The sequence below is a fragment of the Triticum urartu genome, chromosome 2A (assembly GCF_056163025.1).
Source record: "Triticum urartu cultivar PI428250 chromosome 2A, HENAU_Tu73, whole genome shotgun sequence".
NCBI lineage: Eukaryota > Viridiplantae > Streptophyta > Magnoliopsida > Poales > Poaceae > Triticum > Triticum urartu.
Window position 1 is genome coordinate 423585889 of NC_141874.1, and position 13956 is coordinate 423599844.

Consider the following 13956-nt stretch of genomic DNA (forward strand, 5'->3'; position numbering starts at 1 on the left):
GTACGACTCCATCAACCCCGTTCATTTGAATGCTTCCGCTTAGCGATCTACAAGGGTATGTAGATGCACTCTCCTTCCCCTCGTTGCTAGATTACTCCATAGATTGATCTTGGTGATGCGTAGAAAATTTTAAATTTCTGCTTCGATCCCCAACACCATCATCGTAGGTGCTTCATGTCGTGCTAGCACTGCTCCTCAAGACCTCAACCCAAAGCTTACATGTTGAAATACGAATCTGATATGATGCTCATATCACTAAAACAGAGAACGTTTAATTGGTCACCTAATGTTCCTATATTCGTTTCGAAAAGCATGTGCGCCACCCACTGGTCTAGCTAGTTCCACTTTCCTGATTTTTCTCTTGATGCTTAGGGTTTTCCCCTTTTATCTACTCTACTATGATCTGCGTAGGTGCTTTCCGTCGTACTAGCATTACTCCACCCTTCAAGCTAAACAACACAACACTCATAATTCGAAAGCTTAGTTGTTCAAATATGATTGTGATATGATATTGATATTAGTTAACCGACACATTTAATTGGTTAGCTAAAGGTCCCACTTGAGTTTCCAAATGCATGTGCGACATATAGAGAGACATCATAATTGCATTTCTTTGTCACTTGTTGACCGTACTTTCTTGTCCATACCAAATCTTAGTTGTTATTTCAAAGCAAACATCGGTTGCTAACTACCCTTTGCGCGGTTTGCAGCTTCAGATCTACCATCCCACTGCCACGGTCAACACTGTACTCATCATGCTTATGTTTTCCCCATTTTATGATGACCACGATCAGCCTACGTGGTTCGTGTCGTAATAGCACTGCTCCACCCATCGAGCTAAACAAGCTTAGTTGTACAAATTCATATCTGATATTATTGCTGATATTAGTAAAACTGAGAGATGTTTAATTGGTTAGCTAAATGTTCCTACTTTAGTTTCGAAATGCATGTGAGCCACATATGGAGAGATCGGAAAGAATAGTATTTCTCTGTGCGCTCTGGTTCATCATGGGTGGCCAACCGACATTGTATTGAAAGACTTGTAATATCTTCAATCTGCTTGCTCTTCTGCTCTTCTTTAAGATGATACTCTTCTCTTGCGGTCGATTGGTCAGGTCGAGTTGTTCTCCCTTAGTATATTTTGAATCTGTCAGGTCAGGTCGACTTGTTCTTATTTACTATATGTTGAAGCTATCATCTGCGAAGTGTCATCACTTCTGGAGCTCTCATATTTTGAGTAGTAGGCCACATTATATTAATGCATACAACAAATTACAGCATGCATGGCATCTTTTAAAAGAATTGCAGAGATAGCACAAAGGGTTTTACAGGGAGGCAGTATTGGATTAGAATCACTTCTGCATTACAAAGAAAATCTCACTTGTTTTTATGTTTTCATGCATGTCAGATATTGAACATTATCAAAATGAATATGAGAATGGGCACACGAGAGGAATATTGCGGAACGATCCACTGGCTAACAAACTTGGCATGGTGGAGGATGGCATATCTTATTCACCCATCAAGGTGCTTGCTCTAACTTTGCAAAGTTGTATTGGTCGCACATATTTTGCATCTGACCTCTTGCACTACTTCTACTTTGTTACACCATCTGCTTAGTTTAAGCATCATATATGATTATATGCCATACCTATCCATTTTCTATACCTATTCCATGTGTCGTCACACTATGTTTTTCAAATCAAATATTGTTCTTTTGTAATAGATGTCCAAAAGGAAGAGGGTGAGTGCAGATCCTCAAGGAGTACAAACTAGGTATTTGGAAAAGGTAGTGATACCTGTTAAATCAGATAGATCAGCAGCCATCGAAAACACAGGCCCAACTGTACCACACTTTACCCCTACTCCAGTGGCCAAACCCCTATTAGAACTGTTGGGAGCCCGGCGTCAGGTATTGTCTATGATATCAATTCAAAATTTGAACTCCTAAATTTCTGCTTGTGCCTTACCTTCTCTCTTGTATGAAAACTAATTTCAGATGAATCTCCTTGCTCAAAGGATCATACGATCTCAAAAAATAATGGGCTCTGCATTGCTCTTGTCAGTACCTCTCTCCCTTTTGCCTTGTAACGTTGTACTTAATTAATTGCTATTTGATTATGTATCATCAGTCTGCACCTGAGCTTCATTATCCTTTGTTTCTTCCAATATTATTTGATCTATATTTACACTTTGCAAAATGTAGAATAATGGCAACGCTTATAAAGAATTTTCTTTGGGGAATTTATTGAATTATCCTTCCATCAACATGGAGAAGGGCTTTGTCCAGCCCGTGTTAACATGTAATGTAAGTTCATCCTTCTCAAGCCTTCAAACTTTGTTCTACTATAGATTTGGATAGGCATCATTTCCTCCACTGCTGTTTGCTTTGCTGTTTACATCTGATTGGATGTTTGCAACAACTACCAGTTTCAAATTGTAGTTGTAAAAACATGTTACTTATGCAGAACAGATCCATTTATTTGCTTATATAATTGTGAAACCTGTTACACGTCTCCTTGTTTCTCTTTCAGACTCACATCTCTTATGCCAGGCAGAACTTCAGGGAAGATAGTGAGCCAAACCATCTTGAGGACAGTGAGATGACCCCAAGGTCCTGTCTTGATGAAGACAGTGAGTTGAAGCTACTCACCAGCAGGTGTGAGACAACCTCTATGCAGTCGTTGCCTCAATCAGTTCGACTTCTTCAGTCTCAACTTAAAGCGGAAAGGCTTGCTTCAGCTCAGCTCCGACTTGAAGTCAAAGATGCAATGAAGATGTCAGAGGACTGTCGTGCGCACCATCATGCATTAAATCTAGTGTTGATGCATCTATCATTGACACAACTGAGGTATACTCAGCTTCTTCAGCTGTTTGGGGGGCCCGACCTGGCCAGGCCTAGTGCCTTCTGAAGTGCTCTCAGTTTTGTATATTCTTTTGTCGGCGCGTTTATTTGCACTGGTGGCAAACTTTGATGCCCAATGGATGTAATATGTGTGATAGCCGTGATAGCCTAGCGTAAGTTGCTTGCTTATTTATTTCCTTGTTGTCTTGTTTATTTGTTTGCTTGTAGTCATTGCAGTTCTTTTTCCGCGGTTTGCTAGTGGATGCAATAACCTATTTTTTAAAACTAGGCCACAATAACCATGGGCTAATATTTACTATAGTGACGCTGGGCCTCCTACGGGTCATAGAAACAGTGGGCCTCCTATGGGCCGTAGAAACAGTGGGCCTTCTACGGGCCATAGAAACAATGGGCCTTCTACGGGCCGTAGTAACAATGGGCCTTCTACGGGCCATATCATCAATGGGCCTTATACGGGCAGTATGATCGATTGGCCAAACATGGGCCAATAACAGGCCGCATTATGGTCATAAACGGGCTAGAGTTGGAATCGTCCGTTCATGGGCCGACCATAACGGGCCATCGTTAATAGGCTGTATCTGATGACGCTATGAAAACGGCCCAACGTATTAACGGACCACAAACGGGCCGACTGTAACCACGGGCTGAATTTGGCCCACAAGCAGAAAATGACAGTAATGGGCCGTAAGTAAACGAATGCTGGAAATGAGCCCAAGAATAAATGGGCTCTGAGAAGGCCGAAAGATAACATGGGCTAGAAATGGCCCAACGGAATAACGGGCCGTTAATGGGTATAAAGTGATACACTGTTCATTACGGGCCAGTTTCACCACGGGCCGTTAATGGGTGTAAAGTGATACACTGTTCATTACGGGCCAGTTTCACCACGGGCCGTTAATAGGCCAAGAGTTACATAGGGCCTCATATGGGCCGAAAGACGTCATGGGCCATACATGGGCCAGAAGTGAAAACGGGCTGGAATCATATTGGGTGGCCCAGATGACGCTACTGGGCCTAATTTGGATAGGGCATAACGGGCCTTGGGTTAGCGGGCTGTAAATGGGCTATATGCGAACAGGCCGTTAACATGCTTTACATGGGCCGGCCCGCCACCTTTTGACCAGGTCAAACGGGCCGGCCTTTTCACAGGAATGGGGCTCTGTTGGGCCATGCCATGTGTCGACGTATCATAGGCGCCTTCTGTCCAATGAGTGGATGACATTTGTCCCAACGATGAGCCGACACGTGTTTCCTCCAGCCAATGATGATTTTACACGTGGAAAATCCCCATTGGTCGGGGCTGTTAACGGGTTATTGGATCCAAAACCCGACCTGATAGCTTAACGGCGTTCCGTTATGGTGGATGCCACGTGTCGGTCACCCTTGACGAAAGCACTTCTGTGATGCGGGATTTATCGTCATGGAAGTGGACACTTCCATGATGATAATTTTGGTAATGTCATGGAACACTTCTACGACAGCACATGTATTACTATCTTGATTCTGTCATAAAATCATCATGGATGTACATGCATGATAGAAAATGCGACCTACTGTGACAAACACGTATCATCACGGAAGTGTATTTTTTTGTAGTGTAGGGCGCTGGACCGCCACTTCATCACATGACGTATACATGGTGGATACACCCAGAGAGGGCAATGGCAAAGAGACAGCGGAGGATGCCCCCTCCAAGCAACCCCGGCGCCGACGTCAACGGCGCCGTTCTAAGTCCCGCCATAGCAAAAACAGCGATAACAGCGCAAGAGGAAATAATAGTCCAGTCGACTCTAGAAGATACGACAACTACACCACCCCGGTGGCAGAGCACGATCAAGATGCAAACTGCAAACATAGTACGGATCCGACGTCCGACCACGCCGCCGCCAAGGATAAGCCTCATCAAACCCCGTCTGGGGAAGAAAACAGTCCGGACGAAGATGCACACATCATCCTGGAAACGCACTTGGAGCAAGAAAACCTCCGCAGAAGGCTTATTGCCACAGCGAGGAGCCTGAAGAAACAGAAGCAAAGGCTCAAGGTCGCACAAGATACGCTCAACAGCAAGTGGAACAAAGTAACAAAGTATGGTGGAAGTTACCATAAAAATACCTATCCAAAGCGCGAGCTATTACCAGAATTCGACGATGAGGCCTTAGAGCCCATACATCCGAAAAGTGATACGGCCAACCGGCCGGATCCACCACCTTGTGAACGTGATAGAGTGGCTAACAACGTCGCACATAAGTCAACACACGATCTACGTGAGAACCTGCATCAAAAATCCAGCGCGACCAGATCTATCTATGGATCTAGGAAGCACGCTACAGTACAAAACCAACACCGAATACTACAGCCGTCCAAACACCATGGCGCATCCCATTACAGGGGTGCCGCACACCCCTTATGTTTCACTGATGAGGTGCTAGATCACGAATTCCCAGAGGGATTCAAACCGGTGAACATAGAGGCGTACGACGAAACCACAAACCCTGGAGTCTGGATAGAGGACTTCATCCTCCATATTCATATGGCTCGTGGAGATGATGTCCATGCCATTAAATACTTGCCCCTCAAGCTTAAAGGGCCAGCTTGGCACTGGCTGAAAAGCCTCCCCGAAAACTCAATTGGAAGTTGGGAGGAGCTCGAGGACGCTTTTCGGGCCAATTTCAAGGGACTTATGTCCGACCTCCGGATGCAGACGATTTAAGTCATATAATCCAACAGTCCGGAGAGTCCGCCCGAAAGCTTTGGAACAGGTTCCTCACCAAGAAGAACCAAATCGTCGATTGTCCGGACGCCGAAGCCTTAGCACCTTTTAAACACAGCGTCCGAGACGAATGGCTCGCCAGACACCTCAGTTAAGGAAAACCGAGAACAATGGCAGCCCTAACAAGCCTCATGACCCGCTTTTGTGCAGGCGAGGACAGCTGGTTGGCCCGTAGCAGCACCAGCGACCCAAGCACATCCGAAGTCAGGGATGGCAATGATAAACCACGACACAACAAAAACAAGCGTCGAATTAAAAAAAGGTAGCCCAGATAACACGGCGGTAAACGCCGGATTCAGGGGCTCCCGACCAGGTCAGCGGAAAAATCCTTTCAAAGGCAGCAGAGAAGGACAATCTGGCCTAAACAAAATTCTTGACAAACTCTGTCAGATTCATGGCACCCCAGACAAACCTGCAAATCATACCCACCGAGAATGTTGGGTCTTCAAGCAGGCCGGTAAGCTAAACGCCAGACACAAAGGGGAAGAGACACCAAGCGAAGACGAGGATGAGCCTCGCCAGCAAAGCACCGGAGGACAAAAAAAAGTTCCCAACAGAGGTTAAAACAGTAAACATGATCCATGTGACAAAGAGGAGAAGCAAGCATGCACTCCGAGGCACACGCGCCATAGAGCCCGTCACCCCTAGGTTCAACCCCTGGTTGGCCTGCCCGATCACTTTTGATCATAGGGATCACAAGACAAATATCCGACACGAAGGACTGACGGCCTTGGTGTTAGACCCAATAATAAATGGGTACCATTTCACACGAGTCCTCATGGACGGCGGCAGTGATCTAAATCTGATATATCAGGACACAGTCCGCAAAATGGGGATAGGCCCGACACAAATAAGCCACAGTAATACTACCTTCAAGGGAGTAATACCAGGCCAAGAGGCCCGCTATACGGGCTCTCTACTACTAGAGGTGGTATTCGGTTCTCCCGATAACTTCCGAAGCGAAAGGTTAACTTTTCACATTGCTCCATTCCGAAGTGGCTATCAAGCACTCCTAGGAAGAACGGCTTTCACTCGTTTTAACGCAATACCGCATTATGCTTTTCTCAAGCTTAAGACGCCCGGTCCACGTGGCATCATCTCAGTTAGCGGAAATACCGAATGTTTCCAACGTACGGAAGAGTATGCGGCGGCTCTAGCAGCCGCAAACTAGACAGCCTCACCAACCAAAACAATGGCAGGTCGTCAAGACCACGGACACGGTCAAATGAATCCGGCGTTCCACCATATATACATGAGATTGGTTTGGTGATCAAATCCTCATAAATGATACCAGGGGCTTCCCGCGTGTAATCAGGGCCAGCCCAGCTCAACTTGGCTTCTCTTGAATATTGATAGTTCATTGATAATACCAACTCTTCTTTTTTTTGGCACGACAACTTTCACCTAAGTTCTTTCCTTTTGAAAATGACAATCATGCTACACCCATCCAGGACACGGCACAACGGAGACACAGGCGCAGACGTGCAGCAGGGACCCGCCCAAAGGTTTCTTTTTAGATTAAGACCCTGCGTAAACCTTTTTTACTGTCTCTTGTTGCTCACATCCTCCGGATACTCCACACAACCAAGAAGGATGTTGGCGTTATTGGCATGTGGCCACGCCAGGATTTTGCACGTACTGGACACATGGGGTTTCTTATTAAGGGCATTGTTTAGCCCGGTATATGTTATAAAGACCGAACACCTTAGGGAGTGTTCGGCGTCGTGAGTTTGGCCCTATATGCATCAGCTCCGAATCATGTCTTTGGTCAAATGTTGGGTTTGCCCGGCTCCCAAGTTTTGGTACCTTACGTTCCGTTATATCGGCTAGCACTGGGAGAACTACTGCGACTGTGCCCTGGTTCATCCGGATGAGCACCTTAGTAGAGAAAGCCGAAAACTGACTGTCATGATATAGCGAGAGACTGGTCAACCACTCGATGACTCATCGGAATCTTCGGGATTCCTCCACATTAACGATGGGCCATTTCCTGGTCATATACGTACGCGCCCCGTATTCGGACGAGCGTAGAAGTACCAGGGGCTATATAGTAGCCCCACTGTCAAACTCCTATGGCTAGGTGAAAGTGTTAAAGCAATATAGTATGATTGCCTCATTTGCTACGCTATCACCTCCTTAATGGACCAAGACGTTGGATCAAGTGTGGATATGCATCTTTTGCGAACACCCCCGCATTATATGCGTGGGGGCGGAAGCCGACGACTGCAAACTTTCAGCTTATACACATATATACATAAACGGCCGCACAGGAGGCACCATAGTACTTTCGGGCAAAAGTATAAATACTGCCTTGATAATTCAATAAAACATTGTTTTTACAATGGGAATACATGTCACTTGAACATAACATTCTTCGAGCACTGAGCCTCTATCGAACGAGCGCCTTCAAGAACTTCTTCAAAGTAGTGCTCGACAGCCAATCGGCCTATGGCCGAACCCTGTGTCGCAACAGTGGTGGCCTCCATCTTCGCCCAGTATGTCTTGACACGGGCAAAGGCCATCCGCGCACCCTCTATGCACGATGATCTCTTTACAGCATCGATGCACGGCACAGCACCAAGGAATTGCTGCACTAAGCTAAAGTAGCTATTTGGCCTTGGCCCTCCCGGCCACAGGTGATCCACAACGGACCTCATGGCAAGTCTGGACAACCTACGGAGCTCGGCCCACTCGGCCAATCGCTCATTCAACAGCAGCAGACGGACTGGAGCGTGAAACTGTGACCAGAATAGCTTTTCCACTTCGGGACCTTTCTAATCCTTGAAGTACTCGGCCGCATCAGCAGCACTTGCAGCCAAATCCATGTACGCGTCCGCAGAACCCCATAGCCGGTCCATAGGAGCATACTTCGGATATCCGAACTTAGTCCGCAACAAGAAGGGTTTCCCAGACACGATATCTGCAGCTTGATTCAGCTCCTGAAAGTGCTAGTGATCGACTAGAGGGGGGTGAATAGGTGATTTTTATGAAAGTCTTCAAAACATGGAAGTTTCGAAGACAAGCGGTAGAAATAAACATATTACCATACAGCGGAAGGTAGACTACACTAGGCAAGCCATAGTCAAGTATTCAATGAAGTGAAAGTACAAAGACTAATAGCAACTAGGCAGTATGGATCAGGATGGAAGATAGCATGAAGCCAATCAGAACAATCAGTCGCTCAGTAAAGATAGAAGATAATGCAGACAGGCAATGACTTCACAAGGACCAACTGTAAATAAAGAGATGGGAAGGATAGAACCAGTAGCTCATTGAAGACAATGATTTGTTGGACCAGTTCCAGTTGCTGTGACAACTGTACGTCTGGTTAGGGAGGCTGAGATTTAACTCACAAGACCGTGTCTTCACCTTATTCCCCTTGAGCAAAGACACCCAGTCCTCGCCCAATCACTCTGGTAAATCTTCAAGATAGACTTCCAAACCTTCACAGACTTCGTTCACCAGCGATCCACAATGACTCTTGGATGCTCAGAACGCGACGCCTAACCGGCTGGAGGATTCACAGTCCTCAAGTGTAATAAGTCTTCAAATCACACAGACAGGAAGACTTAAGTGATGCCTAACACTCTTTGGCTCTGGGTGTTTAGGGCTTTGTCCTTGCAAGGATTTCTCTCTCAAAGGCTTCGAGGTAGGTTGCTCTCAAATGACAAAAGTCGTGCACTAACTCTGAGCAGCCAACTAATTTATGGTGAAAGGGGTGTGCTATTTATAGCCACTAGGCAACCCGACCTGATTTGTCCGAAATGACCCTGGGTCACTAAGGAACTGACACGTGTTCCAGCGGTCAGATTTCAAACACACACGGCAACTTTACTTGAGCTACAAGCAAAGCTGGCTTATCCAGCTCTGGATAAGATTTGCTCTCATAGTCTTCGCTCGAAGACATAGGATTTTGGTTAAGCATCACTTCAGTCATTCTGACTGGTTCACTTGGACCCCACTTAACAGTACGGTGGTTCCTATGACTCAACAAAGAAGAAAAAGAACGACGAAACAACTAAGTCTTCGCGCTCCATAGCCTTCACGTGATGTCTTCTCTTGTCATAGTCTTCAATGTGAATGTCTTCACATACCACCTTTGACTTCAATGTCTTCATACATTTTTAGGGGTCGTCTCCGGTAGGAAAACCGAATCAATGAGGGACTTCTACCTGTGTTATCCTGCAATTCTCACAAACACATTAGTCTCTCAACCATGTTTGTCGTCAATACTCCAAAACCAACTAGGGGTGGCACTAGATGCACTTACAATCTCCCCCTTTTTGGTGATTGATGACAAACTGGTTGAAGTTTTCAACGGGGATAAAAGTATGTGAAATTGTAAAGGATTTAAGTATTGTCTTCATAAGTAGCAGAAGGGCTCCCCCTGAAGATGTGCATATACGTATTTTGCTTTTGAATGCAAATGCACATGGCAGGTTGTGCTTGCAGAGCTCCTTTTCTACTTATGAAGACAATTCATCATGCATGAAATGATATAACGAAGATAATGACATGCATAATGAAAAATGGATGTCTGCAAAATGACTTCGTGCGGAATTTATCGTCGCACATGCGGAATTTATCATCGCATCACATAGTGTCGAAAAAGGTAGCAGACGACCATCAAGTTTAAGTGTTACAACTCAAAACGAACCAAATGTTTCAAAAGCGAGAGTTGTAAGCACTTGGCATAAGTATCAGAAAGTAAAGCAACCACCCATATGGACCCGCTTGAAGACTATCAACTCATATGCTTCTCCCCTTTTGTCAGTAATGACCAAAAATGTTTGAAGACATAGAGCTTCTACTCGTTCCCATGAGGAGTAGGCGAAGCAGCAGGGTCGTCGTTGAGGTCCGGTGGTGCAGAAGAACTTGGTGCAGTGTCGAGACGCGCTGAAGGTGGAGGTGGTGAAGTGGCATCATCTTGATCATCGATAACTCTGGCATTCACTGTTGCAGCTGAGGAAGAATAGTTAGAGTCTTCAAGGGAGGGAGTCCGACGCAAGTGAGCATTCCTTGGAGGAGTGGAGTCAAACTTGAATCTTTCTGTGAAGCCATCGTCTTGAAGATCTTCTTCAGCAGTGAGCAAAGTCAAACTCTTCCAGGACCTTCGACATGTTTCATGTGTAACAAAGGCATTCTTGGTGGCAAGATTGCGAATGCGATTGACGTCCACCAAGAGGCTTTGCATCTGACGCTAAAGCCAGTCATGATGCTTATCCTGTTTCTGATGTAGAGCGACGAGAAGCTCTCGGTCGTTGAGAACATGAGATCGCTTCCGAGGCCGTTGGGCAATGGTGCTTTCAGTGGCTTCAGTTTGGGCGCGAGGGGCACGTGTGTTGCCAGCCAAGGGATAAACACGAGAGACTGCCTGAACTCCTTCAATGGGCTGGGTGAAGCTTTGACGATCAACATTGTGAAGATAAATTTGATCCTTTGCAGGCTCTGGGTAAATAGCTTCAATAGACAGATCAACCTCTGGCAAGAATACAAGATGATTGTGCGCAGACGGCTGATAGTTGAAGGCAGAGTGAAGCTTGATAAGACACATTACCCATGGAGCATAGAACTTCAGACCAAAGATGTCGGAGCCAGATGCAGCCAACTGCCTGATGAAGAAGTCTTGAGCATTGAAGCTTATGCCATTGAAGATATAGAAAACCAAAGTCTTCATTGCTCCTTCAAGCTTCGCTGCAGATGAATGTGCTTTGACAGGCCATATAGTCTTTCTGATGATATGGTAAATGGTGTGGGGCAGATACTCTAGGTCTTCAACAAAGAATTCGGTTGGGTATTCAGCGTCGCGTGGCAAAGGCTTCATCATGCTCAGCATTTAACTCATGTTGGGTTCTGGCTTCTGGAAAATGCTCTCCAAAGCATTCTGGTGTTGTTGACAACCTGGTTCATAATATTCGCCAGGAGTGGGAAGGGCTGTAAGATCAATGATGTCTTGGGCTTTAGCTTCATGATGAACATCTCCTATCATCCACTCAGGGATCCAAGTCTTCGGTTCCCTGTTGTATCCACGAATGTGGAGGGTAGCATAGAATTGAAGCAGACGTTCTTCATTCCAGTGTTCCTTGGCAGTCACAAAGTTGAGCAGACCCGCATCACGAAAGCAGTCAAGGGCTTCTTCAAGGCATGGCAGTCCAGTAATGGCTTCACAATCAAGATGCATGTGAGGGAAGATGCGTCCCTGATTGTACAAGATGCATGGATAATAGCTTCGCTGCTGATAACTCCAGAATCGGTCCGAAGAGATTCTTGGCCTTCTGTAGGGGTTTTTGTCACTGTCGAAGAATGTGTTGTCTGCCTTGAATCCATTCAGATTAAATGATCCTGGTGAAGTTGCAGTACCTGGAAAACGTGGTAGCCTTGGCTTTGGCTTCTGGACCTGAGGCCTATGCTCCACATGATAGGTAAACTAAGGTCTGGGAGCAGGCGGAGGAACCAGGATTGGCCAGCGGACGGTAACAAGCTGTCCACGATCATATGCTTGCTCGATGGTGTGTGGCCTTGGAGGAGGTACAGGAGCAGAGGCATTGTCTTCAGGCGGCGGATTTACTTCGGGTGCTGCATTGGCTTCAGGTGCATTCACTTCTGGCACCACATTAGCTTCAGGCGCCACATTAGCTTTAGCCATGACAATGTCATTGGCTTCAGTGTTGATGTTGGTGGCCGCCTCAGTATTGGTAACCTCCACTTCAGGAGCTGGAGGGTCGGACACGTTCTCCTCGAGAACAACTTCAGGGTTGGACGGGGGTGTACCAACACGTTCTTCTTCTCTTGGTTCTTCTTCATGGTCATCGGCTGATGCAGCCGGAATATCTTCAGCCGTTTTGGCTTCAGATTCAGGGATGTTCGCAGTAGGAGAGGCTTCAGGAAAGACTTCGCGTGAAATGGATTGGCGCTCTTCTCCTTCTAGAACACTTGACAATGTGACGTGGGGCCTTGGTCCTTTGCGAAGCCTGCGAAATGCTGGCGACGCCTGTGGAGATGGAGTTGGTTGGGCCTCAAAGTCTTCATTGTCAATCACCGGAGTGGTGACCTGTGGTGGGGGAGTGACTGGTGTTTCTTCATCATGAGAGGATTCTTGAGGGTGATCAGCCCATGAGTCATCCTGAGCAATTGGCGTCAATGGACGACCAATGTTGATGAGTTCGATGTTCGTGAGAACAGGCGATGATACCAAATTGTGCTCGATCTGAGGAAGGACTTCATCATCTTCAACATTGTCATGAGGACTAATGTATTCAGCTGTGGTGGGGTCAACAGCTGGATTCTCTTCAGCTTCAGGAGCCTCTGTGGAAGCAGGCTCATGAACTACCAAATGACGTTCTCGATGTGCAGAGGAAGGACAAGCAACAAAAATTGGCTCGACAACAAGGGGCTCTGTGGAAGCAGCCCGGTCTCTCTTCTTTGTTTTTCTTTTCATGGTTGGGGGAGCATCATCAGTGGTGGCTTTGGTCTTGCGCCTTCTGGCTTCGGCTTCAGCTGCTCTAGTTTTCTTGAATTCTAAAGCCACTATGGGAACCTTAGGCTTCGAGCCTGTCATACTGGCTGGGAAGACAATGCGAGGTTCTTCCTGCCTTGATGCTTCTGGTTCGGCCACAGCTGGCTTCTTCTTCTTCTTGGCAGCCATTCTGGGGTCGATGCCTGGTCGCCCCAAAGCCTTGCGCTTTTCAACTTCATTGTAGCCTTGAACACATTTGGCAGCAAGATTCTTCATGCGCTCATGAGAACCTTTTTCTTCTTCTCGTTTCTTGTGGAACGCCTCCTTGAGCTCATGCATCATGACCTTGAAGTTTTGAATGTCTTCAACATTGAGCTTGGCCATGTGCTTCTTGAACTGAGCCTTTTCATAGTCAATTTTGTGCTTCAGCTCAACAATCTTCTGTGCAAGAGCCAGCTCAGGAGCAATGGCTCCGTGGAAGGAGACGCTAAGGCCAATTGGAAGCTGAAGATCATCAAAACTGAGATCTGGGCTGTCAAACCACTCATCAATAAACTTGTATAAGATTTCCACATCAAAGAGGGGAAGATCATTGAAGATTTCCGCCTCTTGCTTGGTCTTTATCAATTGCTCTAGAGCGTCATCGCCAAGATCGTCGTCGCTGGATAGATCAATGGCGTCATTCTCGTTTCTCAAAACAGCAGCAGGAGTCAGTGCTTGACTAGTGGGTTGCATGGGCTTTTTCAACTTGTCAGACTTGGAGATGCGTGAGAGATCTTCAGACTGCACACTGACTTTAGGAGGTGAAGTGGCCAGAGGCTTCGCCCGTGAGACCTTTGGTGCAGAAGAGGGCTTTGAAGCCTT